At 44.0% G+C, this 15,472-nt stretch overlaps 1 protein-coding gene across 2 annotated transcripts in view; it reads right to left on the bottom strand.

The window, feature by feature from the left end:
- The window catches only part of RIPK1 (receptor interacting serine/threonine kinase 1), a 151,065-nt gene that overhangs the window by 107,663 nt on the left and 27,930 nt on the right, over positions 1-15,472 (bottom strand). The gene's annotated exons all lie outside the window — the stretch shown is intronic.

A 15,472-nucleotide genomic window follows, 5' to 3' on the forward strand; every position in this document is an offset into this window, starting at 1 on the left:
AAATGTCCAAAGCTGGCAAATCAAATGTGTGTTGTAAGGAAGAAAAAGACGCCAGACGACTGGCTTAGTTGAACAGTTGAAATTTGAACTGTAGTCCCTGAATAGACCAGCGCCTAAAAGTCTCATTTTGGAGGCCTGGTAAAAAATCAAAATTGCCTTGAATCGGTAAGTATGGAGAAAATACAGATGAGAGCCTAACACATTTACACACCCAGCGCCACGTCCGTCTTGCTGGGGCAAAAACAGGATAAGATGCCACACATGGGTTCCCTGCCGTGGCCACTAAATTGATCATGGCAGAGAGATTCCATTGCTGCGATCAGCAAATCAGCAACCAGATTCTCAAATTGGTGCCTGCGACATGGATGCCGGTTAGAGGATCGTGTTTTTTAATCAGGCTTAGGCATCTGTCCATGAGGACAGACACAATTATATATAGGACGCCTGTGTGCGATTCTCTAAAGCCACTTAGGCGGCTTCTGAGACTGGGCGTCCTATACAGAATCTAGCCCGTTATGTCCAGAAGTTTGACGAGTTTTTAATTTTGGGAAGTACTTTTATGTGTTTGTTTTTATTGTGTTTTTCCTGAATGTTTTGTAATTGAGTTTTGGTCTTTTGTACACCATTATGGACAGTTTGGAATATGTGCAGTATATAAATAAACAGTTTGTATTTGTAAGACGTATTTGTTTGATAAATTAGAGGCATTTCCAGCGGCAATTGTTTGGGCTACTTTTTGCCATGAGTTGGGCTGAAAATTTTTTTGCCATCTGGCTACCCTGTGGGACCTTCAGAGAACTTTATTTAGTGATCTTCCACAACTCTATCAACAATTTTTCACTCACATACATTAGAAACATAGAAACATAGAAAGATGACGGCAGATAAGGGCTATAGCCCATCAAGTCTGCCCACACTATTTACCCACCCTCTTAAGTCTACTGACCCCCTAAAGTATAATTGTAATTATACTGTCACTCTACTGACCCGCTCATTCAAGTCCTAGTGACCCTATCCCTTAGCATGACCTCGTAGGGATCCCACATAGGTATCCCATTTGTTCTTGAAGTCTAGGATGCTGCATGCCTCGACCACCTGCACTGGAAGCTTGTTCCAATGCTCAATCACTCTCTCCGTGAAGAAGTACTTCCTGGCGTCTCCACGAAACTTCCCTCCCTTGAGTTTGAGCGGATGTCCTCTTGTGGTCGAGGGTCCCTTGAGAAGAAAGATATCATCTTCCACCTCGATCCGTCCCGTGATGTACTTAAATGTCTCAATCATGTCTCCCCTCTCCCTACGCTCTTCGAGAGTGTAGAGTTGCAATTTGCTCAGTCTTTCTTCGTACGGGAGACCCTTTAGCCCCGAGACCATCCTGGTGGCCATCCGCTGAACCGATTCAATTCTGAGCACATCCTTACGGTAATGTGGCCTCCAGAATTGCACACAGTATTCCAGATGAGGTCTCACCATGGCTCTGTACAATGGCATCATGACTTCAGGTTTCCTGTTGACGAAGCTTCTCTTGATACAACCTATCATCTGCCGTGCTTTAGATGAAGCCTTCTCCACTTGAGTGGCTGCTTTCATGTCAGCACTGATGATTACTCCTAAGTCTCATTCTGCCATAGTCCTGGTTAAAGTTTCTCCATTCAGGGTGTAAGTTCTGCAAGGATTTCCGTTACCGAGATGCATGACCTTACATTTCTTGGCGTTGAAGCCCAGCTGCCAGTTCAAGGACCAACTTTCTAAAGTATGCAGGTCTTGCTCACCAGGCATTCTTGTAAATAAAAATAAAATTGCCCTGCAGGTTTGAATTGTCCTTCTATACAAGGCCAGAGCATTAGCTCATCAATATAAACCTAAAAGAACAAAGGATTTATTTTATAAGGATTAATTATAAGATGTCAGGTGTTTTTGAAAGTTAACTTTTGATATGTATTTATTGTAGCTGATTTAAGATTTGAAATGAATAAAGATTTCAAGAGTGTAAAAAAAAAAAAAAAAAAAACAAAAAACAAAGGAGATGGCTTTACCAATTTTGTTCTTTAAAATTTTTTTAATCTTTATCCCACAACCCCTGAAGGATTAAGTTTTTAATCACCTAAAGGGTGTCTTTCCTTTTTTTCAGCAGTGAAGGAACCTCTATGAACCTTCAACAAACTAAACTAAACTAAACATCAAACTCCCTTAGAGAAAATTAATTACCTTCAAATATCATTTGGTTATTTCTCAAATATATTTAAGTACAAGCTATATTTTTATATACAAGCTAAATTCCATTTCTCCAGACAAAGTATTCTATAAAAATGCCTGTGGCTCAGTTTTCTTCCAGAAATTCAAAATAAAAACATCTCAAAACTACACTATTAATTATTCTTTCCCACACACTCATCAATTTATTTATTCTGACTTTCAAATATCACTCCTCTCCTCTTAAAATGTTCTCTCACACACAAAACATTCACCAGGAGCTCCTTTTCTCTTCAATTCTTCAGTTGCTCTTTCCAACTGTCACAAGCAGCAAAGCTCCTTTCTGACTTGTGCAGCCAATCAGAAGGCTCCTCTCATATGCACAGAAACTCTTGTATATTCCAGCAACAGTTCTAAGTTTAAACTACTTAGGGCTCCTTTTACAAAGGCACGCTAGGGCCTTTACGCACGGAATAGTAGCGCTAAATTGCCACGTGCACTAGCCGCTACTGCCTTCTTTTGAGCAGGCGGTAGATTTTTGGCTAGCTCGCGCTAATCTGGTACGTGCGTTAAAAACGCTAGCGCACCTTTGTAAAAGGAGCCCTTAAATTCATTGCTATGACAAAATATTCCTGTATTTAACTTGTAGGAATTTTATTTTTCATTTTGAACAACTTTTGCAATTTCAGAATTCTAGTAATGTTTTTGCAAGACAGCAAACACAGCACTTCCCAAGAGAACCCCAGCACCTTTGCTAATCAGCTAAAATATTTTAAAACTATTCAAAATGTAATTTTATATTTTTAAATAGGAACTGGTCTCCTTTATTGTTACTGGCCATACTCAGCTTTTGGCGCCATAAAAACGCTGTTTTCAGACACCTCCATTAATCTCTCTATTCACCCAAAATCCTCTGGGCATAAATCAATTAATTTATGCTCGATTCCTGCTCATGCGTGATTGCGCTCAATGCGTGATTTGTGTTTCTACTGGAGGTCCCCTTTCTCTCTCCTCCCGCCTTCCCCAGTCCCCCTGCCACCATTAAAATCTAAAACATTTGTGGTATAATGTTTTATTTTGGCTCAAGACTCTCCCGGAACCTTCAGGCTAACATGATGTGCATGCGACGTTTCAGCTGGCCCAGACCTTAGTGCAGGCCAGGGCCTTACCTACTCTGCTCTTTCCAGTCCTGTCTCAACATCAGTGGCCTGAAAAGACTGTGCAGGCCGCAGATCCAGTGTGATCGCTGGATCCAGCATAGGATCCACGATTGGGTCTGGAGCTACCCTGAGCACTCTGGGCAGTGGCCCTCACCTCCCACAGGGTACTTTATATTATAATTTTTTTTTCATGCTCGTTACATTTAATTTGCACAAGACTTGTTTGGTGTGTATGTGTGTGTGGGCGGGGGGGGGGGGGGGGGGGCATGGGATGGATTTGATTGAATGAGGAATTCTGGGCAATGAGCTGTAGCCCCCCTCGCTTGGTGAATGTCTGTAGTGAGTTGCTCTCTTTAGTACTGTAGGGGGGACTTGCTTGTACCTCCTTCTTTTTACTGTAGCAGAGATGTTACTTCCCTAACTGTTTATCTAGCTATGCTAACTCTTATTTTGCATTTGGACATGGTTGGGGTATGTTTCGAGTTTGGGTTATGGAATGAATAGTAAGCTTGGGGCTTGTTGTACTGCTCAGGGGTTATTGTTTTTTTGGCCACTCTCCTGGCTTTGGGCCATTATTGTGGTTTTTTGGGGGGGTTTGACTGGTTGAGATTCTGGAGGGGGGAAGCATTGTTTGGCACATGTGAGGGGTGGTTGGATGGCATTGACTGCCTGGGGAATTCTGTGTGACGGGCAGTATCTTTCCTTTCTTGTTGAGAGTCTGCAGGGTGCCACTACTTTTAGAGCCACAATTCAAAACCCAATCGGGGAACTTACTAATACCTTTCCAAATATATTTTTTCCCTGTTAGAATAGTCAGGAGAAGTTGGAAAAGCTTGTTTATATCAACCTATTAGTGTAAATACAATGTGAAAAGTGTATCCTCAGTGTGACTGTAAAAACTAAGGGAACTACATCAAAAGTCAAAGTTCCAAGCTTAAGGGTATCTGGCAGGCTTTATTGCAAGGCATACACTTTGTGTGATATAAATTATATAGTGATACCAAACACAAAAAGAAAAAGTACTCTTATATCAAAAGATTTTTTCTATAATAATTTATTTGCAACTTCTTGAGGCTAAATGCTCAAAACCGGCCTAGAATTAAATATTTATCTCAGACACTTCCCCACTCTCAGTTCACAGCGTTTCTTTGGTTGGCACTTCCATGAAATTTTGACTCTTGAAATAAATCCTCACATCTTACCAACATTCTTCCCAGGCTCTACCAAGCTCAGGAAAGCCAGGGATTGAGACATTTTACATTTGTCTTGACAATTAGTTGCTCTTCGTCGAGCGCATAGACTCCATCCTACCGAGGCCAACAGGCAAGCTTTACTTGCTGTGCAGATCACTCTGAATGAGAAACTTCATCAACGCACGGTTAAGACTATGGCGTTTTATAAATATAAACTTTATGAGTATGGGAATAAGTGTGGCCTTTTATTAGCCCGATTGACATCTCATAAAATGGGTAGACAGAAAGTAGAATCTCTTCACTTAGATAGATCACATCCGGTTACTCAAGATGCAGAGATTTGTCAGGCATTCCACAATTATTATGCTACTCTTTACACTTTGCCACTAGAGTCAGGTTTACCGGGTGAACTATACTTGGACATATCAGTTGATGCCTCTTCACTTGGGTCTTTTGAATGCCCTGATGACGGAGGTAGAGGTGGATTCCATCATACGACAGAACCCTACATTTAAAGCTCCTGGTGTGGATGGGTTCTGTGCTGAATTCTATAAGCTTATGAGAGAGGACACTGTTTTTCCGATCACTAACATGTTCAATGTCATGATTAACGTGGAAGCTATGCCAGGATACCTGAATGTGGCTCAGATTATTGTCCTTTAGAAGCCGGGGTGAGAATCCTCTAGACTAGAATCTTACTGATCTATATCATTGCTCAATTTTGAAGTTAAATTGTTTGCGAATGTTCTGGCCAACAGGTTAGCCCAGATGCTCCCGATTGTTATTCATGAAGCAGAGGTAGAATTTGTGAAGGGGAGGTCTGTAGAAAAGAACATTTGGAGAATACCAACTTCCTTGGAATCTTGTTCCCATGCAGGTACGCATTCATAAGAACATAAGCAATGCCTCCGTTGGGTCAGTCCTGAGGTCCATCGCGCCCAGCAGCCCGCTCACGCGGCAGCCCAACAGGTCCAGGACCTGCACAGTAATCTTCTATCTATACCCTTCTATCCCCTTTTCCAGCAGGAAATTGTCCAATCCTTTCTTGAACCCCTGTACCGTACTCTGCCCTATTACGTCCTCTGGAAGCGCATTCCAGGTGTCCACCACACGTTGGGTAAAGAAAAACTTCCTAGCATTTGTTTTGAATCTGTCCCCTTTTAGCTTTTCCGAATGCCCTCTTGTTCTTTTATTATTTGAAAGTTTGAAGAATCTGTCCCTCTCTACTCTCTCTATGCCCTTCATGATCTTGTAAGTCTCTATCATATCCCCTCTAAGTCTCCTCTTCTCCAGGGAAAAGAGACCCAGTTTCTCCAATCTCTCAGTGTATGAAAGGTTTTCCATCCCTTTTATCAGACATGTCGCTCTCCTCTGAACCCTCTCGAGTGACGCCATGTCTTTCTTTTTTTTTTTTTAATCAATAAATGTTTATTGAAAATTGTTTTTAAAATTATACAAACCAGAGTATGAATATCAGTGACAGCTCAAGATAAAGCAAACATACAAAGAATCCCAGCAAAATTTCTACCAGGCACAGAAATAACCCCCAACAAAACAAGCAAGCCCCCGATATCCATCAATAACCAGAACTCCACATACCACCCCCCCATCCCCAAGCTCCACCTCCAGCAAAGAGAGACCCCCTGTTGTTTCTGCAGGAAAGTCCCCCCTGTCCACAACCCCCCCAACCCCACAGAAAGAAGCTCAAAATAGAGAATTTATTTTATCAATAATGTCCAAGTCCGGGTATAAGTATAATAATAACCATGACGCTTTGCAATAGACAGTTCCATATTGCATATAAACTGAAGCTTTAAGGTCCAATCTAGTTGAGTGGGTGCCTGAACCTGCTTCCAATGTGCAGCAATCAAGCATTTAGCTGCCGCCAGACCCCAGCGGCGAAGCTTAGTTTGCCATGAACGTAAATATACATTATAAAGGCCTAGTAAACAACCCTTTGGAGATAAAGGCAATAGAATTTGTAACAATTGTGATAAACAACTCACCACCTGCCTCCAGAAAGGCTGTAAAATGGGACAGTCCCACCAAATATGTAGAAAGGACCCCAAAGCCAGCCCACATCTCCAAAACAAGGCCGATACACCAGGAAACATACGGTGGAGACGCTCCGGCGTATAATACCACCGGATAACAACTTTATAGGTATTTTCCTTAATGAGAGCACAAGAGGAGGCCTTGCCCACTTCAGTAGTAATCGTAGCCCACTCCGGAACAGAGAATGTACAGTTCAAATCCACCTCCCAAGCCCGCTGATAGAGAGACGGAAAAGAAAAGGAGCCCCTAATATATTGGTAAAGAACAGAGATAGGTTTAGGAAGGCTCTTAAGAGTGAACTACATGTGAGCAAAAGGATCGAGAGATTGAAAGGACCCCCTATCCCACCCCTGAGAATGAAGAAAATGACGTATTTGAGAATAGGCCAAAAAATCTCCTCTGGGCAAGGCAGTACCAAGCTGGAAAGTTTCAAAAGACACCAGGACCCCCTTCTGAAGAACACCTAGAAAGGTATGCAACCCGGATTGTGCCCACCGCACAAAAGTAGGACTCTCCCTCCCGACAGGGAACATGGGCTCCTCCCGTACCGCACCAAAAATCGACGGGACTACCCCGGCCCCCCAGCGCCGACGGGTATCACACCATACTTTCAAAAGATGGTCTAAAAACAGGTTCCCCGGAACCGCTAAATGCACAGTGCCAACGGAAGAAGACCAAAGCCAATACTTCAAATAATGGCGACCCACAAAATGTTGTTCCATGCGCACCGCCAACTTAGATTCTGCTATCTCCCAATCTAGCAAAAGCCGTAATTGAGTGGCTCGGAAATACCAAAACAGATTTGGTACCGCACGCCCCCCTCTAGCCCTGGCTGCCCACAAAGCAGCCCTAGAAATACGAGGAGATCTCCCCTGCCAGATAAAACGAAAAAACAAAGTATGTAACTGCTTCAAAACCAGATTGGGGACAGAGATCAGTAACGTTTGGAAAAGAAAAAGCAAGCGAGGTAAGACATTCATTTTAAGAACTGCAATGCGACCCTACCACGACAACCAAAACCCATTCCAACGTTGAATGTCATTCCGGATCTGTTGAATAATCCTCGCATAGTTAACTATATACAATTGGGATAAATCCGCAGGTAAGCGAATCCTCAAGTAACGAATAACCCCAGGAGCCCAGCGAAAAGGAAATTTAGCAGCTAAGCGATGTTGATCCGCTTCACCCAAAGTAACACTCAATAATTCAGATTTATCCATATTCACCGTAAACCCCGAAACCCGCCCATACTCCCAAAAAAGATCAACAAGAATCGACAACGAGGCCTCAGGATCCCGAACATACAACAACACATCATCTGCAAATAGGGCTAAACGATGTTCCGCCATGTCTTTCTTAAGGTATGGAGACCAATATTGGACACAGTACTCCAGATGTGGACGCACCATTATCCGATACAACGGCAGGATAACTTCTTTTGTTCTGGTAGTAATACCCTTCTTGATTAAACTTAGCATTCTATTCGCTCTCTTAGCGGCTGCTTTGCACTGCACCGTCGATTTAATTGTCATGTCCACCATTAGCCCCAAGTCCCTTTCTTGGGTACTCTCTTTCAATAACATCCCTCCCGTTGTACCTCAGGTTTCTGCTTCCCACATGCAATACTTTACATTTCTCAACGTTGAACTTCATCTGCCATCTCGTCGCCCATTCCCCTAGTTTGTTTAAGTCCCTTTGCAATTTTTCGCAGTCCTCCTTAGTCCTAAATAGTTTGGTGTCGTCTGCAAATTTTATTATCTCACACTTCGTCCCTGTTTCTAGATCATTTATGAATATATTAAATAGCAGCGGCCCGAGCACCTAGCCCTGCGGAACACCACTCGTGACCCTCCTCCAGTCCGAGTAGTGGCCCTTCACCCCTACCCTCTGTTTCCTAAACGCCAACCAGTTTCTGATCCATCTATGTACGTCTCTGTCCACCCCATGGTTCTTCAGTTTCCAGAGTAGACGTTCATGAGGCACCTTGTCAAAGGCTTTTTGGAAATCTAGGTATATGATGTCTATGGGGTCTCATCTGTCCGTCCGTTTGTTAATTCCTTCGAAGAAGTGCAATAAGTTTGTTAGGCACGATCTCCCCCTGCAGAAACCATGTTGGCTGGTTATCAGAAGTTCGTTTCTTTCAAAATGTTCATCGATGTGTTCTTTTATCATTGCTTCTGCCATTTTCTCCGGAACCGAGGTCAGACTCACCGGTCTGTTGTTTGGTTTTTTTTTACTTTTATTTATTCAATTTTATCAGTACAAACAAGCAATACACTACTTGTATTTCAGATTAACAAAAATTATTAAAAAGAAAATTTATAAACCCAATCCACTGAAGTCAGTGTTTTGGTTATTCACTTATGTTTCCAATATATTTAGTCCACAAACTTTGGAGAGATTTAACAATTGAAACAATCTTATAGACTCACCGGTCTGTAGTTTCCCGGGTCACCTCTTGATCCCTTTTTAAAGATGGGCGTAACATTGGCTATCTTCCAATCCTCCAGGATCACGCCTGTTTTCAGGGATAGGTTGCAGATTTGCTGCAGTAGTTCCGCTATCTCTTCCTTTAATTCCTTCAGAACCCTTGGATGGATTCCATCCGGACCCGGGGATTTGTCAGTTTTTAGATTTTCTATCTGCCTGCGCATATCTTCAAGACTCACTTCCATGGATGTTAATTTTTCTGCTTGATTTCCATTAAAGAATTGCTCAGGTATGTTGGTTGTGTCCTTGTTTGTAAATACGGACGAAAAGAACATGTTAAGTCTTTCCAAACGAGGACACAACCAACATACCGGAACCTGAGCAATTCTTTAATGGAAATCAAGCAGAAAAATTAAAATCCATGGAAGTGAGCCTTGATTCCTTGCTTATCTGTTTAGATGCAGAAAAAGCATTCAATAGAGAACAATGGGATTTCTTGTATGCCACTCTTCAAAGGTATGGCTTTGAGGGATGCTTTGTGTCATCTCTATGAGCGCTTTATGTATCACCAGCAGTGCTCCTTTCGGTGAATAGTTGTCAATCTTCTTTGTTTGAGATCTTTCAGGGATCTTGACAGGGATGTCCTTTGTCCCCACTCCTTTTATCCTGTCGTTGGACCCTCTCTTACGTGATATTCACGCGAATCCTGACATTCGAGGGGTGCTCACTGGGGATTTCTGCTTTGAGGTGGCCGCTTTTGCAGATAATCTTCTTCTCCACATTACGGACCTTAAGCAATCTTTGGCTGCTTTGATGGAAATGCTGCATGAATATGGTGACTTTTCCGGATTCAGTTTGAATCTTAGCAAATTGGAGGCATTATTGTCATCATTGGAGGTGCGGGCCTTGTGGGGGGAATTAGTTTCCCATACGCTGGGCAGTGGATTATTTCCGCTACCTTGGAATTCATCTCATGACCACCACCAATCGCCTTTATTCGGTTAATGTAGGGGAGTTATTGCATCATACTTCTTGACAAGTGGATAGATGGAGAGACTTACCCCTTACATTATTTGGTAGGATTGCCTTGATCCGCATGGTAATTTTTCCACAATGGCTATATGTTCTGCAGATTCTTCCACTGAGGCTCTTAAAGAAAGATTTGCAAGCTTTACATAGTAAGCTTTTGAGATTTTGTTGGCTGGGGAAGAATCCTAGAGTGTTATTTCTTTTTGGTTGGAGGGTGGGGGTGGGGGGCATGGAGAATTTGGTATTCTGCATTTTGGCTTGTATAACTTAGCCTGTCTTTTGCAACATCTGAAGGACTAGCTGTTTGGGGAATTTCAGTACACTCCATCTTGAGAGACTGCCCTTTATGCTCCTTATTGAATCTAATGGGTTACAGGATCCGAGGCAACATGGCTTTACAAAAGGTAAATCGTGCCAAACGAACCTGATTAAATTTTTTGATTGGGTGACCAGAGAGCTGGATCGAGGACATATGCTAGATGTAATTTACTTGGATTTCAGCAAAGCCTTTGATACAATTCCTCATAGGAGGCTGTTGAACAAACTTGAAGGGCTGTAGTTAGGACCCAAAGTGGTGAACTGGGTCAGAAACTGGCTGTCGGACAGACGCCAGAGGGTGGTGGTTAATGGAAGTCGCTCGAAGGAAGGAAAGGTGAGTAGTGGAGTCCCTCAGGGTTTGGTGCTAGGGCCGATCCTGTTCAATATGTTTGTGAGTGACATTGCTGAAGGGTTAGAAGGAAAAGTGTGCCTTTTTGCAGATGATACCAAGATTTGTAACAGAGTAGACACCGAAGAGGGAGTGGAAAATATGAAAAAGGATCAATGCCTGGCAACTAAAATTCAATGCCTGGCAACTAAAATTCAATGCAGAGTAATGCATTTGGGGATTAATAATAGGAAGGAACCGTATATGCTGGGAGGAGAGAAGCTGATATGCACGGACGGGGAGAGGGACCTTGGGGTGATAGTGTCCGAAGATCTAAAGTCGAAAAAACAGTGTGACAAGGCAGTGGCTGCTGCCAGAAGGATGCTGGGCTGTATAAAGAGAGGCGTAGTCAGTAGAAGGTGTTGATGCCCCTGTACAGGTCATTGGTAAGGCCCCATTTGGAGTATTGTGTTCAGTTTTGGAGACCGTATCTGGCGAAGGACATAAGAAGACTTGAGGCGGTCCAGAGGAGGACGACGAAAATGATAGGAGGCTTGCGCCAGAAGACGTATGAGGAGAGACTGGAAGCCCTGAATATGTATACCCTAGAGGAATGGAGAGACAGGGGAGATATGATTCAGACGTTCAAATACTTGAAGGGTATTAACGTAGAACATAAGAACATAAGAAGTTGCCTCTGCTGGGGCAGACCAGAGGTCCATCCTGCCCAGTGGTCCGCTCTCGCGGCGGCCCATCAGGCCTAATTGCCTGAACAGTGTCCCTGTCTAATTTTGTAACTGCCTCTAATCCTATCCCTAATACCTACCTCTACTTCTATCTGTACCCCTCAATCCCTTTGTCCTCCAGGTACCTGTCCAGACCCTCTTTGAAGCCCTGTAGCGTGCTCCTGCTTATCACATCCTCCGGTAGCGTGTTCCATGTATCCACCACCCTCTGAGTGAAGAAGAACTTCCTGGCGTTTGTTCTAAACCTTTCCCCTTTTAATTTCTGTGAGTGCCCCCTTGTACTTGTGGTTTCCCGTAATTTGAAAAATCTGTCCCTGTCTACTCTTTCTATGCCCTTCATGATCTTGAAGGTTTCTATCATGTCTCCTCTAAGTCTCCGCTTTTCCAGGGAGAAAAGCCCCAGCTTCTTCAGTCTGTCATTATATGAGAGGTCTTCCATACCCTTTATTAGCTTAGTTGCTCTTCTCTGGACTCTCTCAAGTACCGCCATGTCCTTCTTGAGGTACGGCGACCAGTACTGGACACAGTACTCCAGGTGCGGGCGCACCATTGCACGATACAGTGGCAGGATGACTTCCTTCGTCCTGGTCGTGATACCCTTCTTAATGATGCCCAACATTCTGTTTGCCTTCCTTGAGGCTGTGGCACACTGCGCCGATGCCTTCAATGATGTGTCTACCATCACTCCCAGGTCTCTTTCAAGGTTACTCACCCCTAGCGGTGATCCCCCCATTTTGTAAGTGAACATTGGGTTCTTTTTCCCTACATGCATGACCTTGCATTTCCCTATGTTGAAGCTCATTTGCCACTTTTTGGCCCACTCTTCCAGCGCTGTCAGATCTTTTTGGAGATTTTTGCAGTCCTCCTTGCTTTCAACCCTGCTGTATAATTTGGTGTCATCCACAAATTTAATAACCTCACATTTTGTTCCTGCTTCCAGGTCGTTAATGAATATATTGAACAGGAGCGGTCCCAGCACCGACCCCTGCGGAACTCCGCTCGTGACCCATTGCCAGTCTGAGTAATGGCCCTCTGTTTCCTGTCCGCCAGCCAGTTTTTGATCCATCGGTGGACCTCCCCTTGCACCCCGTGGTTCCATAGCTTCTTTAGTAGTCTTTCATGTGGTACCTTGTCGAAGGCTTTTTGGAAGTCAAGGTAAATGATGTCTATAGATTCCCCTTTATCCACCTGGCTGTTTACCCCCTCAAAGAAGTATAATAAGTTAGTGAGGCATGACCTGCCCTTGCAGAAGCCATGCTGGTTCGGCTTTAGCTGCCCAGTGTTTTCGATGTGCTCCCAGATGCAGTCTTTAATCAGCGCGTCCATCATCTTTCCCGGGACCGAGGTCAAACTCACCGGCCTGTAGTTTCCTGGGTCTCCCCTTGAGCCTTTCTTGAAGATGGGCGTGACATTTGCTATTTTCCAGTCAGCTATCTCCTTCTCCTCTTTTACCACTCCCTTTCTGTCTCCATCATCTAAGGGTCCCACTTCCTCCCTTGCTGGTTGCTTCCCCTTGACGTACCTGAAGAATGATTTGAAGTTTGTTGCTTCCCCCGCCAGTCTCTCTTCATATTCTCTTTTTGCTTTCCTAACCACTCGGTGACACTCCTTTTGGTGCTCCTTTTGGTTGTCCTCTGATTTGTCCTTTTTCCATTTTTTGAATGATGCCTTCTTGTCCCTTATCGCCCTTTTAACTGCATTTGTTATCCACACTTGTTCTATTTTTTTTGCACCCTTTCCTGAACTTGGGGACGCACAGGTTTTGTGCTTCGTGTACCGTGCCCTTGAGTAAGGTCCAGGCTTTTTCTACGGACTCCATCTTCCTTGCGGTGTCGTTGAGTTTCTTTCCCACCATTTTCCTCATGGCATCATAATTCCCTTTTTTGAAGTTCAGTGCTGTCGTTGTAGTTCTTTTCACCTTTGATGATCCAATTTCTAGCCTGTACTGGATCGTGTTGTGATCGCTGTTTCCTAGTGGGGCTAGTACCACCACCTCTTTAGCGGGTCCCCCATGTCCGGTGAAGATTAGGTCAAGAGTGGCATCTCCCCGCGTTGGTTCCGTGACGAGTTGTTCCATGAAACAGTCCCTCGTGACCTCCAGAAATTTGGTCTCCCTCATGCAGTTTGAGTGCCCTATACTCTAGTCTATTCCCGGGTAGTTGAAATCCCCCATCACCACCACACTTCCGCTTTTGCATACCTCTCCCAGTTCAACCTCCAGATCCTTTTTCAGAGAAAGAAAAATGGTAAAACCAGAGGACATAATTTGAGGTTGAGGGGTGGTAGATTCAAAGGCAATGTTAGGAAATTCTACTTTACGGAGAGGGTAGTGGATGCCTGGAATGCGCTCCCGAGAGAGGTGGTGGAGAGTAAAACTGTGACTGAGTTCAAAGAAGCGTGGGATGAACACAGAGGATTTAGAATCAGAAAATAATATTAAATATTGAACTAATGCCAGTACTGGGCAGACTTGCATAGCATGTGTCTGTATATGGCCGTTTGGTGGAGGATGGGCTGAGGAGGGCTTCAATGGCTGGGAGGGTGTAGATGGGCTGGAGCAAGTCTTAACAGAGATTTTGGCAGTTGGAACCCAAGCACAGTACCGAGTAAAGCTTTGGATTCTTGCCCAAAAATAGCTAAGAAGAAAAAATTAAAAAATTTAAATTGAATCAGGTTGGGCAGACTGGATGGACCATTCGGGTCTTTATCTGCCGTCATCTACTATGTTATTCCTTTCATGCTCTGCTTCATCTGACTAGGGGAGCTTTTCTGAAAGAATTTCGAGGTAGTGTGCTCCTGACTTCTATGAGTGGGGCCTGGGAGGATGTAGCAATACCTCTTGAAGGAGATCCCAGAGTCACCAATCAATTGCCCCTGTTGGGGAACCCTGCCTTCGAGCCGGGGACAGACAATTTGAGCTTTAGTCGCTGGAGGGAGTCATTTTGGTGGAACATCTTTTGACAGAGGAGGGAGACTTGAGGCCTCTTGTTGCTTTTCAGGAACAGTTGGGGAATTGCTGGGGTGATACGTTCGCCTATTGTCAGACGAAACACTATATTTCATCTTTACCGCGGTGGAATCTCCCATCTAGTGGGTCGTCGTATTTGGGGAGTTTTTTGACAAGGCTGACCTCCTTCAGACTTCAGTGTCGGAATTATATAGAGCGTTGTTTTCTTTCGAGTCCCCTAAGGACTGTCAGTAAACCTGTAATGGCTGGGCGACAGAGCTTCAGCTAAACCTGGACTATTGGAATATGTCGCAAAACCTTGGGGGTCTTCCTCGGTTGGTTCGGGGAACATAATTGTGAGAATATTATGCATGGGTGTTATATCAGGCATATTTTATCCAGGTTCAATTTCATAAAATTGGAGGTGCTGGATCTCCTCTGTGTCTTAAGTGTGATAGAGCACCTAACACTATTTCTCACTCCTTTTGGGATTATTGGCACATTCAGGTGTTCTGGTCTAAAGTGGTTAAATATTTGTACTCACTTCTGGGATGCTTCCTTGAAGGTATGGTGGAACAGTTGCTGCTGGACATCCCGGGGTCCTTTTGGCATTTACTTAAGGGAGAGGGGAGCCTGCTTTGTTGTAAGGTGTGTCTCCTGGCTCGTAGATGTATTTACAACAGTGGACTTCTCCGCACCCCCCCACCTTTTGGCAGTGGAGATCCTAGCTCTATACCTTGGCTCTCTGGGAGGCACGGGAGGTGGAAGGATATACTAAAAGAAGATCTAATTTTTTACTTATCAGGGACTTCTATTTGGATTCTTTGCCTCCAATGGGGCAAGCTTTATTTTGAATACCACGGTCTGATTATTAGGGGGTCGTTTGGCCATCTTCCTAGTTTAGGATGATGGCATTTCTCTACCGTAGGTAGGGGGGATTATACTCTTGGAGGAATGGCTAGGGATGTTTGGATGCCCTAGGGTCATAAGACCACAGGCCCTGGGATTTTTTTATCCCTGTTGGGATTTTATTTTGTATGGTCCACATTGGCTGCTCTTGCATTACCGTGGCTTCA

Source organism: Geotrypetes seraphini, chromosome 2 (genome assembly GCF_902459505.1).
Source record: "Geotrypetes seraphini chromosome 2, aGeoSer1.1, whole genome shotgun sequence".
Lineage (NCBI taxonomy): Eukaryota > Metazoa > Chordata > Amphibia > Gymnophiona > Dermophiidae > Geotrypetes > Geotrypetes seraphini.